We start from the raw sequence: 20,118 nt of genomic DNA, 5'->3' as shown, positions 1-20,118 counted from the left end.
CATTTCATCGGATGCATTCAGTGGAAAATACAGTGGGGAGATTTATATACATAGAGAACATGAAACAATGGGTGTTACCATACACACTGTAACAAGAGTGATCACTTAAGGTGAGCTATTACCAGCAGGAGAGCTGGGGGCGGAGGGGGGGGTCTTTTGTAGTGATAATCAAGGTGGGCCATTTCCAGCAGTTGACAAGAACGTCTGAGGAACAGTGGAGGGTAGGAGGGGGGAATAAACATGGGGAAATAGTTTTACTTTGTGTAATGACCCATCCACTCCCATTCTCTATTCAAGCCTAAATTAATTGTATCCAGTTTGCAAATTAATTCCAATTCAGCAGTTTCTCCTTGGAGTCTGTTTTTGAAGTTTTTTTGTTGAAGAATTGCCACTTTTAGGTCTGTAATCGAGTGACCAAAGAGATTGAAGTGTTCTCCAACTGATTTTTGAATGTTATAATTCTTGACGTCTGATTTGTGTCCATTTATTTTTTTACAAAGACACTGTCCAGTTTGACCAATGTACATGGCAGAGGGGCATTGCGGGCACATGATGGCATATATCACATTGGTAGATGTGCAGGTGAACGAGCCTCTGATAATGTGGCTGATGTGATTAGGCCCTATGATGGTGTCCCTGAATAGATATGTGGACACAGTTGGCAACGGGCTTTGTTGCAAGGATAGGTTCCTGGGTTAGTGGTTCTGTTGTGTGGTGTATGGTTGCTGGTGAGTATTTGCTTCAGGTTGGGGGGCTGTCTGTAAACAAGGACTGGCCTGTCTCCCAAGATCTGTGAGAGTGATGGGTCGTCCTTCAGGATACATTGTAGATCCTTGATGATACGTTGGAGAGGTTTTATTTGGTAGCTGAAGGTGATGGCTAGTGGCGTTCTGTTATTTTCTTTGTTGGGCCTGTTCTGTAGTAGGTGACTTCTGGGTACTCTTCTGGCTCTGTCAATCCATTTCTTCACTTCAGCAGGTGGGTATTGTAGTTGTAAAAATGCTTGATAGAAATCTTGTAGGTGTTTGTCTCTGTCTGAGGGGTTGGAGCAAATGTGGTTGTATCGTAGCGCTTGGCTGTAGACAATGGATCGTGTGGTGTGGTCTGGATGAAAGCTGGAGGCATGTAGGTAGGAATAACGGTCAGTAGGTTTCCGGTATAGGGTGGTGTTTATGTGACCATCGCTTATTAGCACCGTAGTGTCCAGGAAGTAGATCTCTTGTGTGGACTGGTCCTGGCTGAGGTTGATGGTGGGATGGAAATTGTAGAAATCATGGTGGAATTCCTCAAGGGCTTCTTTTCCATGGGTCCAGATGACGAAGATGTCATCAGTGTAGCATAAGTAGAGTAGGGGCATTAGGGGACGAGAGCTGAGGAAGTGTTGTTCTAAGTCAGCCATAAAAATGTTGGCATACTGTGGGGCCATGCGGGTACCCATAGCAGTGCCGCTGATTTGAAGGTATACATTGTCCCCAAATGTGAAATAGTTATGGGTGAGGACAAAGTCACAAAGTTCAGCCACCAGATTTGCCGTGACATTATCGGGGATACTGTTCCTGACGGCTTGTAGTCCATCTTTGTGTGGAATGTTGGTGTAGAGGGCTTCTACATCCATAGTGGCTAGGATGGTGTTTTCAGGAAGATCACCGATGGATTGTAGTTTCCTCAGGAAGTCAGTGGTGTCTTGAAGATAGCTGGGACTGCTGGAATCAGACGTCAAGAATTATAACATTCAAAAAGCAGTTGGAGAACACTTCAATCTCTTTGGTCACTCGATTACAGACCTAAAAGTTGCAATTCTTCAACAAAAAGCTTCAAAAACAGACTCCAAGGAGAGACTGCTGAATTGGAATTAATTTGCCAACTGGATACAATTAACTTAGGCTTGAATAGAGACTGGGAGTGGATGGGTCATTACACAAAGTAAAACTATTTCTCCATGTTTATTCCCCCCCTCCTACCCCCCACTGTTTGTCAGACGTTCTTGTCAACTGCTGGAAATGGCCCACCTTGATTATCACTACAAAAGGTTCCCCCCCCCCCCCCCCCAGCTCTCCTGCTGGTAATAGCTCACCTTAAAAGATCACTCTCGTTACAGTGTGTATGGTAACACCCATTGTTTCATGTTCTCTATGTATATAAATCTCCCCACTGTATTTTCCACTGAATGCATCCGATGAAATGAGCTGTAGCTCACAAAAGCTTATGCTCAAATAAATTTGTTAGTCTCTAAGGTGCCACAAGTCCTCCTTTTCTTTTTATGTACTGATATAGTAATTACAAGCCCTGAAGTTTATAGATGTGAATGATGATATAAAATTACCATACAGTATAATGTTTACATTAAGCATATCATACTGATTGTTTCTAAGGACAGAAATAGCCACTTAAGTTTCTAGTGAATATTATGGGAACTGCATATTGGATAATTACCATGTAATTACAGAGAACAGAAGACAAATCAGTGTCACCAAATGTATCATCCCTGTTAAACATGCAGTGGTCATAAAATATTAAGGGAAGTTAAATGAATCCACAGAAGATACACATTTACAAATGTGGGTTTTTTAAAGTAGGGTCATAGTAATTTCTAGAAGAACTTGCTGCAAATTAGAGACGTATGACCTGCATGGCCTTGTTATACCCTGTGAATGTAACAAAGTTATGCTCATCAAGTTACTGGCATACAACTGAATCTTTATATGGAAAATAAAGCTTAGTGTTAAATAATGCCCACAAGCAGTATACAGCACTTTGTTCCTTTTAGGTATACACCCACTTACTGTACCTTTTTTCATTTAAATGGAGTCTTCCTAGGAAACAAAAATCAGTACCTTATAGGCGCTCATAATCTCATTTGAATGATGTAACACAACAAAATTTCACTTTCACTCTGTGTTTGCTGAGCTGTCTTTTCAGTTATGTCTGAATACAGACAGGAAATGTTGATTTTTCTCTGGACCATTTTATAGGGGGGAACTCTTTTATCCAGAAGGAGAACTGTGCTGCGTTAAAACAGAGTACAGCTGCTACGTATGAACAATGGCTGGACAAGCTCATGCTCCTTCCATGGAGCATCTATCCTTAGGTTGGACATGGAAAAGACATACATTATTAGTAAGGCTGTGATTTGCCACAGATGTCATGATGTTCATGGCAATCATGAATTTGAATAAAGTCCGTGACAAAGTCACCCTGCAGCAGCAACTCCCGTGCTGTGGGGCTGGGCCTAGCTCCATAGGTGGCAGAGAGTGGTGGGGTGGGGAAGAGCCATTGCCCTCCAACTTTGTTAAATGGGGAGGGCCATGCCTCACACTTTTTAATACCTGGCTGGGAGGCAGTGTGAACTGACCTGGGCTGGCCAGCACCTGGGTCCCACTCTGTGTCATGTAGTGTGCTAGCCAGGTCCTGTGTAGTATCCTGTGACATGCCAGCAGCTGGGCCCTTCCCTGCCAGATGCCTAAACTGCAGTGGCAGCTCCTCTCACTGCTGGGGAGCAGCTGGGTCCAGGAAGCGAGGTGGACCTGTCCCTCGAGGGCCACAGGCTTGCCAGCCGGAAGGGTAAGGTAAGGAGTGGGGAAGGGGAGGGCCAGGAGATAGGGGCTCCGGAAGGATCAGGCTGGTGGCAGGGACAGGCTTGCCCCCCCCCCCTTTTTTCAGTCCTCAGAGTGCCAAGGCCTGGCTCCCCTCTCTGGAAGTTGTGACCAAGATGGGGACTGAGGGGTGGGGGTGACAAACAAGAGTGGTGCTGTGGCCCTGTTTGCGGGATCACAGTGCCTGAAATGGGAAGCTGGGCCCAGCCCCAAAGGACAAGAGCCACTGCTGCAGGGCAAGTGCGTGGTGGGCTCTCTCTCCAACACTCCTTTGCCCCGGGCCTCACTTTTCAGCACCCCCACTATTATAATCCACTCTTCTATTTACCCCACCCAACAGTACACTTTTTTGGTGTCAATTCTTTTTTTATATTTTTATAACCAAATGTCCTACCAACAGCAAAAGTTACTATTTAAATGATTTTTGTAGGAAAGTATTTCACTGTAGTAGCAAGGATTTACATGTAATTTTTGATAAATTTGATTCAATTTGTTTAAAAGTGGGGAAAAGTATAGCTTTTCCTTGTGAAGAACTGTGGGCTCTACATAAATTAGCATTGATCATCGTGTTAATAACAGATGCTTTTACTGCTTAAAAGTGGTTGCGTACGTTGATGTAGCAAAAACTACATAATTTGGTATCCTTTCCGTGACTTTTCTTCCCCCTCCCCCCCACACCTCTGCCATGCAATTTACTAAAAATGGCTGTGCCAAAATCATAGCCTTAAATTAGACTAGCTGGCCCATCCCTTGGGGTTTGTGCAGAATTGTTTCCTACAGTACATTTTTTAATACTTAATTTGACTTTTCACAGAACAAAAAGTTTCACAGAACAAAAGTACCCCCATAACAATGGAACCACTACAGTGAGTATGGATGGGTTTACACTTTTCTAAATATATTAGTCCAGTGTCCATAGTGATGGGACTTCCACTTTTGGCCTTCAGAATTTTGCATAATTATTTATAGGGGGATGTAATGCGGTACACTGGCCTTTAAAGAGCGAAGGGGGCCAGAAGACTCCCGAGAGTTGGAATGAACAAAGGCCCAGGAAATGGCCATGGAGCGGAAAAGAGAAAGTGTCCCAGGGAACCAGTAGTTGGATGTGGGGGGAAAAACAGGACACTGTCTTTTTAAGCCTCGGAACCAGGAATCATGTAGTGTAGGGTGGGGTGAGGCTCCCCTCTCCTCTAGCCAATTGAGATGAGCTCTCTGGAGGAAGACAGAATATAACCTTTTCTCCCAGAGCAGGGAAGATACTGGTAGGAGAAGAAACCTAGAGCTGGATGGCTGAGCTCCAGATAGAAATGATTAGCAGTGGTGGCCCTGTGAAAGACAGATGCTGGTAAGAGAAGAGCTCCAGGTGGGCAGCAGAAGAACTGATACAAGTGTGAACTCTTGGGTTGCATGCTAAACTTTTTTTTGAGACATTGTATGGAATATGGAACATGAAGACATAATGTGAAACTCTTTGTGGTCATCACATCAGCCTCAAATGGAGAGTGGTACATGTACTATTCATAAGAGAAACTGTATAGAGCTTATCAAGAACTTTGAAGATGGAGAACAGAGGGAGGTTGCTGCACGGGGACCTCAGTAAGTGTTTGCTTTGTTACAGTGGCCAAAACATAGTCACGATCATTTCCTTTCTCTCTCAATGCAGAAAGAAAAGGGTGGCACTGAACAGATAAACCACAGCAGGCATGCTCCATCTGCCTTATGCTACATCTTTGATTTCATTTCTATCCTTAGGGACACCCAGAGCATAGGCTTTGCATCCCTTCCTGTCTTGGTTAAAAGCCATTGTCCTCCATGAATTTATCTAGTTCTTTTTTGAACCCAGTTATATTTTTGGCCTTCACAACATCTCCTGGCAATGAGTTCTGCAGGTTGAGTTTGTGTTGTGTGAAGAAGTACTACTTTTTGTTTGTTTTAAACCTGCTGCCTGTTAATTTCATTGGGTGACCCCTGGTTCTTTTGTCATGTGAAGGCATAAGTAATTCTTCCTTAGTCACTTTCTCCACACCATTCATGATTTTATAGACTTCTATCATATCCCCCCCTTAGTTGTCTTTTTTCTAGATTGAACAGTCCCAGTCTTTTTAATCTCTCCTAATATGGAGCTGTTCCATATCCCTACTCCTTTTTGTTGCCCTTCTCTGTACTTTTTCCAATTCTAACATCTTTTTTGAGGTGAGGTGAACAGAACTGCATGTTGTATTCAAGGTGTGCGATTCCCACAGATTTATATAGTGGCATTATGATATTTTCCTGTTGGTTCCTAACATTCTGTTAGCTTTTTTGATTGCTGCTGCACCTTGAGCAGATATTTTCAGAGAACTATCCACAATAACTGCAAGATGTCTTTCTTGAGTGGTAACCACTAATTTAGACCACGTCAGTTTATATGTATGGTGGGGATTATGTTTGCATATACATATCATGCATCAATGTATACATTGATTTGGGTGTAACTAACCTCCATTGGTTTTTTTAAACTACATTTTAAAATGCACATGGTTTCTTTTTGTTATAGAAATCAAGCTAATTCTTATCACTGATTGAAATAAGCCACTGGTCTTCTTATTCTTCTGACCCCCCCACCCCGGCTTAATTTCACAGCTTTCACAGAATATAAGATTATTTATGTCAATAACAGTCAGAACAGCTCAACTTTTAGGTTCAATCACTTTTTATCATGTAAATCCCATTTTGCCTCTCCTCCTCTTCCTCTGCCCTCCTCCAGTCTCATTCTGAAATTTGGCATTCTTTATTACAGTGACAACTTCCTTCCTATAGGTCTTGATGGCATTTTCCAGTAATATTTGCCTGAAGAAATAAAAACAGATCAAAACAAAATATAGAAGATATGTTATTTTTAATCCAAATTATTTGGTTCCAGATGTTTAGATCAAATTAAATACAGGGTCAAATGAATCTGTGATTTAATTATGTAGAAGGCACTGTAGGTATAGTGGAAATCAAGAGTTGTCTATAATTGTTTCTAATAAGAAATCAAATTAATTTTCTCTCTTCAACGTTTTAGTGTCATTGGATGTAAAAGGCCTATAACTATTACATGCCACTTTGAATAGTTAAGGGGAAGAAGTCATTTAAACATTCTAGAAAAGAGGTATTGTGAACAGCAGAATGATCGGATATACTCGTTAGCTATTTTCTGTATTGGTACCTCACGTGGACCAAATTCTGTCATCCTTACTCATATGGTATAATGCCTTGCTCCCTGACTGGTACCATTGCAATGAATGGGTTTACTCATGGAATGAGATTGTACTTAATGTGAGCAAAGCCCAAAGTGAATCTGGCCCAGTATTGTTATCTGACCATCACAGTGTCCATGTACTGTAAAAATGAGCCCAGGAGGGTGGGTATTATTTATTGTGGTGCTGGCCTGTGTGCATGAGTCTCCTTGCTCTTTATGGTTTTAGAATCTGCCAGGTTTGCTCAAGTTTTATCAGTTTGTAATGGCCTCATCTTCTAGTTGCTAAAGAGGCTTATCTTTTAGCTCAAGTGGTAGAGATCGATCACATACATTTGTGCATTCTACTCCTTATACATGTATATTAGTGTTAGTATTTATGTGGCACTAATCAATAGAAACTGGACCTGTGATTATTTTGTATTGATAAGGAAAGCACTGGACTAGGATTCAGTACATCTAGGTTAAATTCCTGGCTCTGCCACAGCCTTTTTGTGTGACCTTGGGCAAGTCACTTATCTCTCAGTGCCTCAGCTCTGTGGGATTGGGATAATATTTCTTCCCAACTTTACAGGTGTTAAGAAGATAAATTAATTAATGTTTGTGAGGCATTCATAAATAACCTCTTGTGGGACACTGACAGAGAACTTGTTGGGGAAAGACATTGAGTTGTCAAGACAGATGCTGAAGGAGGCATCCAAAAAGTAGATGGCATGGTGGAAAAAGTGAGCCAGAGTCTCTTGCGTAGGAGAAATGTGGAACTGAAGATAGATATCGTAAGGTTGATGCAGTGAAGGGACATCAGTGAGGAGAAAGGGGGACAGAGAGCTTTCCAGAAATCTGAGATATGGCTGTTCTGTTTTAACCAAAACTTGGACGGGTAGAAATCTGAAACAAGGTCCATCTTTAATACATTATGTACTGAATATAAACAAACATACATATTACATAAATATGTCATTTACACCTAAAATACACACACATACTATGCTGTACAATTTTTTGCAATCTTCAGTAGGTGAACTATATATGCATAGATTTAGTGTAATATATAAAAAATATGTAGGTAAATTATATGGCTTCCAGCTTGAATAGGTAAGTGCCTATTCAAGCTGGAAGCCACAATAAGATGACCGCCAATGACAAGTGGATCCCATAAGAGTGTTCTAAGTAAATAAAATACGAAAAGGAACACTGGATTGAATTTCATAGGTTGGGAATAATCTTGAACCCTTGCTTGCTCTGAGAGAAGTTGCAGAGAGAAAGAACTCCCTTAGGCAAAACACTGCCAAATTAGCCCTTTGTCTGATAAATTCAGTGCGAAAAGAATAGAGGATAAGGAAAGTCATTTAAACAAATATTCGTTAAATGGTCACCCGAGAAATGTTCATACATTGCGGGGGGGGGGTTCTCATCTTGATTTATTTATTCGTTTTTGTTTAGCATTTATTCTTAAGAGGCTTTCTTTATTCCATCTGTTTTGACTGGGTGCATTTGAAAAAATGTTGTCTTTTAAATAGATTTATTCCTTTTAACAGCACTTGGCATCTTTTGTCAGAAGAAATTCCTTCATTTTATTTCTTTAACATATTTGTTTAAGTGGCTTCTATTGTATTAATTGATGTGTCTGTTCACAGCAAATGCATTCTTTTCACAGGGTTTTTAACAGGCATTTGTTTAAGTGAATTTTGCTTTTCTAGGTCTATTTCTGTGTGTTTTTCTGCTAGAGAAGGGAGACATTACTAACATACAGTCAATGTAATGAGTCCCATTAACTCCCAATTCAGCTTGCTTTTTGACCACCTCTCTCTTAATGACTGTACTTTTCTTGACTGCAAAGTTTGGGGAATAGGGAAACTGTTCATTCTGCTGGATTTTAATACACGTTTACATCCCACTAACTCATTCCACTTTGCGGAACAGCACCACCTTTCAATTAATGCCACTATTAAGCCTTAAAGGAACGCTTAGTGTAAAAAAAAAAAAAAAAAAATATATTTTTGGAAAGCGGTGTTCTGAACCAAATTTTTTTACTAAATATACTGATCACTTTTATTAGAGGCTAAGCAGCATTTGTTTTCCAGTATTTTAAAGCTTTTCCATTGCTCTCCTGTTAACAGAAAAGCAAGAATTAACCTCAATGACAGTGCTAGTAGCTCTGCAGTCTATTTTGGCCTGTTCTTTAAGTAAAAAGAGCAACCGAGATGAGAATTTTGTGCTTCACTGGATATTGAAAGATGAGGCAATAAACTGCTAAACTTGAGTAATCACACACTCCCAGAGGAATGCCTCAAATGGGGTTGGTCAAAAACCTTGAAATTCTAGCCTTCTGCACACTGCCTGGGCTTTAACATTTGATGAGAGTCATTATAGTGGGGGACTGAATACAAGTGTCTTCTGATTACAGACCTTCCATTAAAAGTTCCCACCAGTGTGCCTTTCCATAGAGGAGCGTCAATGGGATTAAAATCTCAATTCACCCCAGTCAATTCTCCAGTAACACGATTTCATTAGAGGCAGGCAGGGAGGAAAATGGACTAGAAAGCACTGAAACAGCTGGTGTATAAATTATAAAGTGTACTTTCTACTAAGTGAGCACACCTTCCGCTCAGCCACATAACTAATTAATGTGTAGGGTAGCCGATTTTATGTAAATTGTATTCTTCCTCTCTCCTGTGCTTTGGTTAACAACAGGTTCTTCTAAATCTTGGAAAAAGAAAGATTATGCAAAGCTATCATCATATGAAAATAACGTATTAACATACTGCCTGTGAACTGTATCCAATCAGTTCCTTTTCACTGGCGTGCGTACAAAACAATTAAAATCAAATTTATATTGCCCTTCTTTAATATATTCTGGCATTAATATAATCAATGAACAAGTGTTAAAAAGTCTTACAGGACTATTCTGCTTTAAAATATGTTTGTTCTTGAGGTGAGTGGATATTTTCATCTCCTTTAAAGGGACACTATTTTTTTGTAACATTCTCAGATATATGATCATGACTGTAGCAGCTATCAGTTCATGTGGATTTTGTCTCACTTTAATGGTGTCCTGATTATTTTGTTTTACATGTGCTGTTTGTTTTTACTTCCAGACTCAATCAGCTGTTATCCATGTTACTTTCAGCTTATTAGTTTTTAATTATTGGATGTTACTGCTTATTTGTTTATGAAGGTTAAGAGACCACTGCCTTTTCCAGATGACCCTCAGGCTGGTTGTACTTCCAGCTGTTACAGTGTCAGCTAGACACACACAGGCACACTCAGGGATGTGCTCTACTTTGAACGCTAACCAAGCCCCCAGATTTCACTAGGTGACCCAGGGGTTACCTGTGGATCACATGCCATCACTGAAATCTATATTGTAGGTCTTTTCCTTGTTTCTCCAACATGAGCCTGGATTCTCCTCTTCTGTTCTCTCAGCTGACTTCACATACAGAAGAACCAGCATAATCCAGTTGCAGCTTTCAGTGGAGCATACTGGAAGGTCTCAGAGACCAGTAGACAGTGAATTGGTAGCTGTGAGAGACATACACACAGAGACTAAGACTAGTGCAGAGAAGAGATGGATCTTCAAATTATACTAATAAATCCTCAGGCAGTTTTTTCTTCCCTTGGAAACCATGGCTTTGGCCACAAAGGTGCATCCATTTTTGGAGACCAGAGGTAGTATATATTTTCCAGGAGAAATGAACAAATCAGATTGTTACAGCAGCTCTGAGCATTTATCTGAACCAAAATAGCTCTTTTTTGCCAAGAGGTAGTTGAATATACTGTATGTGTCACTAATGTACCTCTGTAGAGGCATAGCACAGAGTGGATATGTGATGTACTACTGCTATTAGCAAAGGGCGTTTTCCTTTAGCTCTGGTGGGAGAAGCCATTTTGGACCAGGATTCTGTCCTCGCTCCATGTATGGTGTGGTTTGTAAAGTGAATTTTTATGGTCCTTTCTAGATTCAGGTGTGTGAAGGTGAATCTCGTAATGAAGTCAATGGAAGTTTTGCTAGGTTAAGGACCACAGAATTTGGCCTATAAAAATTGCAAGTTGTCTGCAGCATATGGATATGTTACAGTGGAGGGAGGAGATTCTGACAGAAACAGTTTGTCCACTAAAAACTGAGCTGACACTAAACACTCACTTCAGTTGGAACCAGAGGCTTGTAATAAACTATGGATGAAATGTCCATGCTTTCCATTAAGTGACCCCATGTCATCCTTATTTGTGGCTTCCTAACAGTGAATTTAGTGAGATGGCCTACATGACTGGCATAATTCCATCTGAAACCACAGATATGAATACTTATAAATAGAAATGGTCAGGTATTTAAATATCCAACTTGCCAGGAGAGGAACCACTGGGTACCTATAAGTAATGATGTATTGGAGAAAATCAAGCCACCTGGTAACTGGAAAAGTATGGACTGGGAATTAACCACGAGTGACTATTTGGTGTTGCACAAAGTGTTTTTTCCTCCTTCTCACCAGCATTGGGCAACAAAACTATCGAATGGGGGAAAAAAGTTCAGTGAGGACTAAAAAATGCTAGTTATACCTGCAGTTACAGCTTCTCTCTCTCCCCACCGCCAAAATTGATTCTTTTCTCAACCCAACCAAGTCAAACAACTGACATGTAATGTGTTTTGAGTTTAGCAGGACCACGCACCTAGAACAACTGTCCACAAATGGGATGTTGGTGGCATAGATTGTCTTTGCTAACTGGGGGGTGAGGACAAGCTCCCCTACAGTTATTTCATAAAAAAAGAGAAGGCCCAAATTCTGTTTTCCAGTAGCAATTGACTGCAGTGGAGCTGCACCAGTGTAACTAGGGCAGAACTTGACCAAGAGTGTCTATCTGTAGTGTCACTAGTGACAATAGATCTCTTCCATGATGGGTTCAGTGCTTGAGCTAGATGTTCTCTCCCACCACCCATCCCTTTAATTCTAATTCATGTCAAAGTCTTCAACCATCTTCACAGCTGGCTGGCAGATAGTTTGGATGGAAATCAGCCAGTGCTACCTGCTCCAAGATCTTTAATTCTTGATGGAACTGTGAATCTTGGTGTATTAGCCGTTTGTTAAGAAAGGAGGAGGAGGAGGGGAGATGCAACACATGGGTGTCTTTCAATGGTATGATGATCTCCCCATGTTGGGTGCCAGCACTGAGACTATTTTGTTCCGTGGGGCACTTTCTTTTGAAGAATTATAATCCAGTGACACAGGACAAAGCACCAAAAGTTGTGAGACTTGCATCTTTTGACATCAGTGGCAAAACTCCCATTGACTTAACTGGAGCAGGTTGAGGCCCTGAGTAAAGTTTAGAGGATGAATTAAAAGAACCTAGGAAGCCTATGAAAATGAGATCCAAAAGTCTGGCTCAATCACAACTTCTAATCCATTATGATAGTCTGATGGATAATCTGTAGTATAGTTTGAAAGAACGTGGAGACTCCTATTTATTGGTCTAAGTACAGAGGGGAAATAGTGAAGGCTGGTGGGTATGTTCCCCAGTGTTCCCAGGAGTGTGTAGTTATAATAAAGAAAGAGTGTTACCTCTTTGTGATCTTTAAGAGTTGTTCTAATGAACGCTTTATCAGGCTGATCCAAAGTTCACTGAAGTCAGTGGAAAGACTCTGCTTGACTTCAGGAGACTTTAGATCAGGCCCATAGGCGAGTATATGTATTGTTTGTAAATTCTTAGGATCTACTGTGTATATCCTCATACTGCCCAGGATGGAAGAAAATACACTACTAGTGTATTTTAATTACAGACTTAGAGCGTGTCAGAAAGTTGAACATCCTCTTTGTCCAATAGTTGGAGTATTTCTAACTAACGAAATGACAGACTGCAAAAGAATGGGATTGGGTCAAATGTGAAGTATAGCCCTTGTACCCTGGGGATACAAGTCACTACAAAACCACAATAATGTGGTTGATACTTTCTAGCTTTAGGAAATGCTTCAGTTTCCTAATACAAATTACCTGTAATAGATTTTAATTTCTGCGTGCATTCTGTAATTATTTTTGTTTCAATGTAACTTTGAAATTGAGTGTTTTGCTTCTGCGGTTATCAGGTCACTTCTGAAAATAAATAGTGTATCTCTCAGAACAGTGATGTTATTATTATTCAAAGGCTACATGTTTGGGCAATTATACAAACATTGTCTTACTGTCAGTCAGTAAAACCTTTTCCTGAATACCTGGGACACTTGAATTAATTAGACTTTTCTTCATCTTTTAATGTCATGGTGTGAGTCACTGTGCAGAAGGTGCATCTCTGTTACCCTCCTGCCCCCAGCCCGAACCAAAAGTGCACCGCTATCACCACATCCCTTTGTATACCCAAAGAGTCACATTGCTGAGCAGCTGCTCACCTGAGTCATCCCCTTGGGGTGAATGGTACTATTGCTGTGACCAGCTGCTCATCACTGTCAGTAGGGGGTCCTAAAGGGTGACATCTGCAATGCACTGGAACCCCACCTGACAGCACAATGAATCCCGGTGTCATCTCAAACACAAGGCAAAACGAGTGGGCTGTTTAAATTGGGAAACGGTAACTGACAGAGTTTATTTCTAGCTCAAGAATGACATTTCTTATAAATGGCGTATTTTGATCTACAGATCCTATGGCCTATAACACAGCTGCACATAAGAGTCAAGATCCAAAGCTACGTGCCTTTTAAAGGTTTTTTGGGGGGTGATTGTGGTTGCATGTTGTCAAAAAAGAGGCTAATGGTCACTAATTTTGTGATCAAGATGTGCTTGTTATCCTGTCTAGATGGGCCCATTTGAGTGAAAGTGGAGAACATTGATGTTTTTGATATACACATTTCAATTAAATGACTAAAGTGAAATTGTGCAAAGTCAAATGAATGGAAACAGCAAAAATGTTATGTGAGATTCTGCTGAATAAGAACTGTGAATCTTGCACAGGTCCATTGTGTAAGACATTTACAGTAAATGAATAAATAAAAATACTTCTGAATTTGGGTTTCAGTACTAGAATCTTTATCGGAGCTTTGAAAAATATTCTTGACAAAACCAGAATCACTCCACATTTTCACCCTTCCAATGAAATACCATGGCAGCAAGCATTTCATCTGTTGGTGAAACTTCAGTGCAACAACTTTTCATAGTGCATTTTTGAGTTTTGAGCTGGGTTGATTGCCTGGCTTCCATGACAGCAGGGCTAAAGTCTTATGATATTTCTTCCTTCTCTGACTGGCAAAGCCTGCCTCACGTGATCAGGAAGATCAGCAGAAGCCATTTTGACCAGTTTTCTCAGGGAGGGAAGGAAAGGATCAATGCTCGTGGAAGAGCATGGACAGAATTTGCAGTGGCACTCTGTCCCCCTTCCATGCCACAGGGCTTTGTTCTTTGCTCAGTATCATGGCGATGATGAGCGTACGGGCAGGGAAGGATAGCAGGGATAGACACCATGCCCCACATAAGGAACATACTGGAGCTCCAGTTGCTACTACAAACCTTAGGCTGAAGCAGTTGCAGTGGAGCAGCTGCTCCACATTGAGTCTTCTGTTTGAAAGGGTTACTTTTCTCCATCCCTTCTTAGGGGTATACATCACATATATAATCTGACACTAAATCTTTCTTCTCTGATTTGTCTGGAGTACCCTGCTGTGGTTCACTCAGATTTTTGTGCTGGTTTTGTCTCATGCTATTATTTTATGAAACTTCCGTTTGCTCCTCTTCAATCCTGAGCCATCTGTTTTAATTGTGCCACCGGCACAGGTGACTTTAAGTAAGTGGGAAGGGATACAGGTGAGGGGCCAGACAAGGAGGTCTGTTTATTCTACCTCTGGGCCACAGGTGGATTCACCTGCTGGCATCTGCCTGAGTGGCCTTCCCTATTGGTGGAGCATGGAGTCCAGATCCCAGGTGCCGGACTAAGGGCACCCTTTTGGTAGATGTTCGTGATTTGCATCCATTTTGTCTCTGGCCCTGTCCTTGGCCAGTCTCCTTCAGACAAGGTCATGGATAAATTCCTTCATGTAAGCTGTCCATTTACTATAACATCATAAGGCCTAATGCTCATCTAAGGCAAAGTATCCCCAAACTTTGACAGTCCGTCCCCTGTCTTCCACCGTCAGCTGTGCCTGCAGCTTTACCTCCACTCTCTGACCCTCCCCTTGTAGAAACAGTTTGAATTGTTTGATAAATTTCCCCAGTGTAGACGAGGCCTAAAAGGACTTTCTGATTGAACTGGTGCCCTGTTTATGATGCTTGCTGTAAATGGCAGCATGCGTGTGTCCTCGATGGCTCACTCCTTGAGCATGCAGCGCAGCGAGGTGATATACAGCTCTATGTGAATGCTTATGCACAGTGCAGTGCTGTAAAATGTAGGCAATAAAAGATGGCCACCCCAAAGGAGACAGGAAGGAGGCAAAGTCATGTTTTTGGGCCCACTCTGTGTTGGCAAGTAGCAATGGTTGGCTTTGTAGAAGAGCATACGCTACTCACCTCTCAGAGCCTATGCTCTGGCAAGTGTGGCTCTGCACCTCCTCCAACATCAGGGAGTGTCTAAAAGGTGCAATACAACCCATGAATAATCCAGTTTTCTCACGCTGTCTCTCCCATTCTCTGTCTTCCCAGGGTTTAAGCGGGTGTAAATCAATATGGCTCCAAAGACCTACGTGCTGCTTTACACCAGCGAAGGATCTGGACCATAGCTGGCTGCTGTTCCACTTCCTTAATAGCTTGAAAGTTCATGAGCAGAATGTTGCGTGTGAAAGGCTTTTTCACCTGATGGGTGGGGGTGGGGAGAAAGCAAAATTTCAGATTTGCAGAACTGAACAAGACAGAATGGAGACTTTTTCTGAACCAACTTCAATGAAAAGAAAAGCTTAGCTTTGCACAACTCAACTCCTTCAGGTGGAACTTCACACTTGTGAGAAGGCCAGCAAAAGTTCTAGACACAACTTAATACCACCGTGAGAACTTAAGTGGCTGCGATGGGGCATCTGCCCCCACACTGGCCCATAAGAGGTGATAGAGCCCTAGGGAGGCTGTGCAGGATGCAGCCGATTAGAGAGGGCCTGTGAGGAGCAGCCAGTCAGGGCGGGGCTGGCCCATATAAGAAAGGCTGCAGGGCAGAGCAGCTTTAGTAGTTGCCTGGAATTTGAGGAGGGAAGACCAGGCTATTAGCAGGAGGACGGAGTGCCAGCACCCTGGACAGAACAGTGCTGCCACCAGGGACTGGGGAGAGTTCCTGGCTAGTTGCTAAGACTTGCAGGATGAAGCCCTGAGGTAAGGGTGAAGAAGGTGCTGGGGGCTGCGAGGAAGTATCCCAAGGAAATGAACTGAGGAGTCAGAGGAGACGCAGCAAGTGGCAGCCATCTACAGGGTGCCTGGGCCGGGACCCAGAGTAGTGGGTGGGCCTGGGTCCCCCTTACCCCCTCACCCTCCGCCACTGAGGAACTGGACTGTGGTCGCCACTGAGGGAAGTGGCTGGACAGTGGACTGCAGTTCCCCCAGAAGGGAGAACAGAGTGTGGTGCTGCCAGAGGGCTGTGCCATGAAGAAGACAACGCGGTCCTGGGAGTGACATGGGGCCTGGAGCAGAAGTTGCAGTGGTGAGACACCACCAGAAGAGGGCACACTGTCTAGCAGAGCTAATCCCTGGGACAGCCAGCAGGAGGCGCCACAGTGAGTCGCATCCCGGCACAGTGGCACATAGGCCATTGTGCTAGTCTTTGTGCAGGGTTGAATTCCACCCTATGTTAATATTGCAATAATTCAGATTTGTGGTCATTAAAGTTTTATCACATGAAGGAAATAGTCATTATAACTGTCAAAGTATTATTGATTATTTTAATATGGAACATTCTCCCATGTAATCAATTGCTTTTTTGTAAATAAGTATGTGCAGTAATTAATGGGTGGTATTTAAATTCTCTGCATTTTGTGGGCAGCTGGGCTACCTCCTGCCTACATGGTACTCATCAGGGCAGCATGTCCAAGAGAGGGGGAAAATACTCATTATTAGAATTTTAAAAAAATATATTTAAATTGTATAATCTGAATAAGTCGAGTGTTATGAATTGCTTTTGAACTAGCCCCACATCACACAACAGCTCTATTGAGACCATGGAAACAGTTACACTCATTGGGCCACACTCACCCATGGCTTTGCAAGGAGCAGCTCATCAAGCTAGTCTCCACCCGATTGTTTCACTCCCTCCCTGGTTCTGCCCAGGCAGGGCAACTTTAGATTTTTCCCAGGGCTCCATAGTGAAAGCTGCAGAGGGGCTGAGCTGCATCCATGCACTCACCTTGGCAATGCCTCCTTCTCAATCAGTGCCCTTCACTCAATCGGATAACAATGGGTGCTCCCTGTTAGAGGAGACAATGCACCTGCCTTGACCCACTGTAGTCCTACCTCCCCACAGTTAGACTTCCTGCAGACAGGGTTTGTGCCCTGGCTTATTCCACCAGTTTATACTAGGGAAGAATGTAGCCCACTGGCAAGTGACACCCAGGTAATCACTCCACACCTTTCCAGGTGACGATCCTTTCTGGTAATCACTTCTGCTAGTCTCTTTCAAAGGGAACTGTGCCATTATTCCAGTGTTCCTCATTCCAACATGGAACACTGACAATACTTTTCTTTATTCAAGCAGTCTAAGCCTACACTCGGCTGATCACTCAATGGGCAAAATTGTAACAAGTGCCAGTTCCAAGCTTCCAATGCTGGTTGTGGTTGTTCAAGCACCTAAGATCCTTATTTGCCCTGCATTCCATCACCATACATAAAGAAGTAACCATTGCAATCTTACCATTCACACAGTGCTTGCTGTTATTCCTATTGATAGTTTGTAATACCTCCGGAGTTGTGAGTAGGATTTTAAGACACCCACCTTGCACCTTGTGTTTATGGCTTTTTGTCCTTATTTACTCAGAGACCTTCCTCCAGGCCTCTGTCAGATATTCTGCCCCCAATTTTTATTTTTAATAGTGGGCCACCTTAGGTATCACACTACACACAGAGGCGAATCTTACTACTTGCCACTTTGTCATTCCCCCCCAAGGCCCAAAAATCTATCACTGACGTTACTGACTTTGCCATTGTCAGGTGGTTGTGGACAATATCTGAGATAGAACATATGCAACCATATCCCATATATATCACCCCTACAAGTCTCTCCACTTCTTCTCCTAGTGCTGTGGGCTGCATTATCAATCACCAGCCATCATTTGTGTGCATTCCGAACAGCACATGCACGTATAGTGAAATCCCCTCCTGTGCAGAGGGCTAGCACAAGGCCTGCGTAATACCTGAGTCTCACTGACACCCTATGTACAATGCATCTGTTTATTCAGCATGGCTAAAAGTAAAAGACTGGATTCCCTTTTCACTGCCCCCAGAGCAAGTAGGGCAATCATCAATTTCTGTAATGCTACCCAGCTCTTATAGAGCACTTTCCAGCCAGAGATCTCAAATCGTTTCACAGAGGAGGCCACTATCATTATCCCCATGTTACAGATGGGGAAACTGAAGTCCAGAGAGGTGAAGTGACTTGCTCACCCAGCAGGCCAGTGGCAGAGCTGGAATACCACCCAGCTCTCCTGAGTCCCAGGCTGGTCCTCTGTCCACCAAGCCCAGCTGCCAAGGACTTTCCCTGCTCCATAGTGGTGAGGCAGCGTCGTGCCATTGTGCGCTAAATGTTGTAAAAGGCACTGAGAAGTGATAGCTATGGACACCTGGTAAATGGGTGTAAGGGTAACAATAAATATAACATGGATTTATTTATAGAGTGCCCCTTCCTTGTTCTTCCCCCTTCAGCCAGGCATTGCCCAAACATTTCATATGATGATACATCATCAGGCAAAAAAGCCCACAGATACTAAAAAGCCAAAGTTACATTACAAAAATGACTATGGTCATCCTCATAGGCCACAAAAAATAGGGAAAGGGAGGTCCTTTGCCCTGGGCCAGCACTGCAGATATGCTGTCATCCTTTGAGCAATAATCTGAATGCTGGAAGGGGGAGTGTTGGAAGAGGATGTATATTTGGCAGCACCTGAGACTCAAGTTGAGCTGGTCAAGGCATTTCAGCTTTGTCCTGTCTTTTCAGTTTGTTATGTGAAAGTGAGGGTGCCCAGGTGATTTCTATGGCATGGGCATTACAGGCGAGCTGTGGCTGAATCCTGTCACTGGAGATGAAGAAAGCATGGCAGGTGATCACAAAGAGAATTAGCTCATGTATTTTGACACGTGAAGCCTAAATAAAGTGAACTAATATGACAGGAAGTGAAGCCAAGTTGCAGTGGAAGGGATGAAATCACAGAAAGAGCAGATTATCATAAGAAACAAAATATGTGGATGAGAAATACAAAAACGCAAATATTGAGCCAACATTGCATCTTAAACAGCCAAGTTCGCGCAGAGGCTTTATACCTGCCACATGCTGTTCACTGCTGGGCACTTTCGGATAAGGTAGAAATCACAACCATAGTAAATGCTTCCAGATCCTAACTCAAGGCAGTGGGGGAGTCCGTGTGACTGCTGTTCCCTAAGGGGAGAGAGAAAATGCTATGTGGGGCACCAAAGCAACGGTGGATTTCTTAGCATATGGTTTTTTTAACTGTGAGCTCTGACAGCTCTCCGCTGTATGGAAGGAAGGGAAATCATTATGAATATCATTAGCAGGCAGTTTGAAAGCTTTCTAGCCACTGTGTTTCAGAAGAAGCTACATATAAGCAATGGGGAAACTTTATGATTTGAAAAAGTTTAATTTTTGAGTTAAAAAAAAGAAAATATGTATGAAACAAACTACAGATAATGTGCAAAATTAGGATTTTTTTCATTAAAGATGCTCCCAACCAAATATACCATAGGAGCAGAAAAATACTATCTACCCAGATCAGAACAATTAACAAGCTGGCCTACTTTGGGGCTGTATTTCTGTGCTTAAGGGCTTGTCTACACTAGAAAATTAAGTCAACTTTATCTAATTTGACCTCGAGCCTCCAAATTAATTAAGTCGATTGTGTGTGGCCACACCATGCTCATTGTCTCGAGGGAATGCGTCCTCACTAGTAGTGCCTGCATCGATGCACAAAGCAGTGCGCTGTGGGTAGCTATCCCAAAGTGCAACTTGCCACAGTGTGTTTTGGGAAGTTTGTGCAGTGCCTCATGGGACCAAAATATTGTTGCAGGGGAGAACGGGAACATTGCGTTGGCTTCCCATGATGCACTGTCCTCCCTCCCTCATATCAAGGGCAAACAACCCAGTGGTTTTTGCACCATAAAACAGCTGCGCGTACGCCATAACCCCAGAAGCCTG

This window comes from Lepidochelys kempii, chromosome 6 (assembly GCF_965140285.1).
Source record: "Lepidochelys kempii isolate rLepKem1 chromosome 6, rLepKem1.hap1, whole genome shotgun sequence".
In the NCBI taxonomy this organism is placed as follows: Eukaryota; Metazoa; Chordata; order Testudines; family Cheloniidae; genus Lepidochelys; species Lepidochelys kempii.
This window is presented reverse-complemented; position numbering follows the sequence as displayed.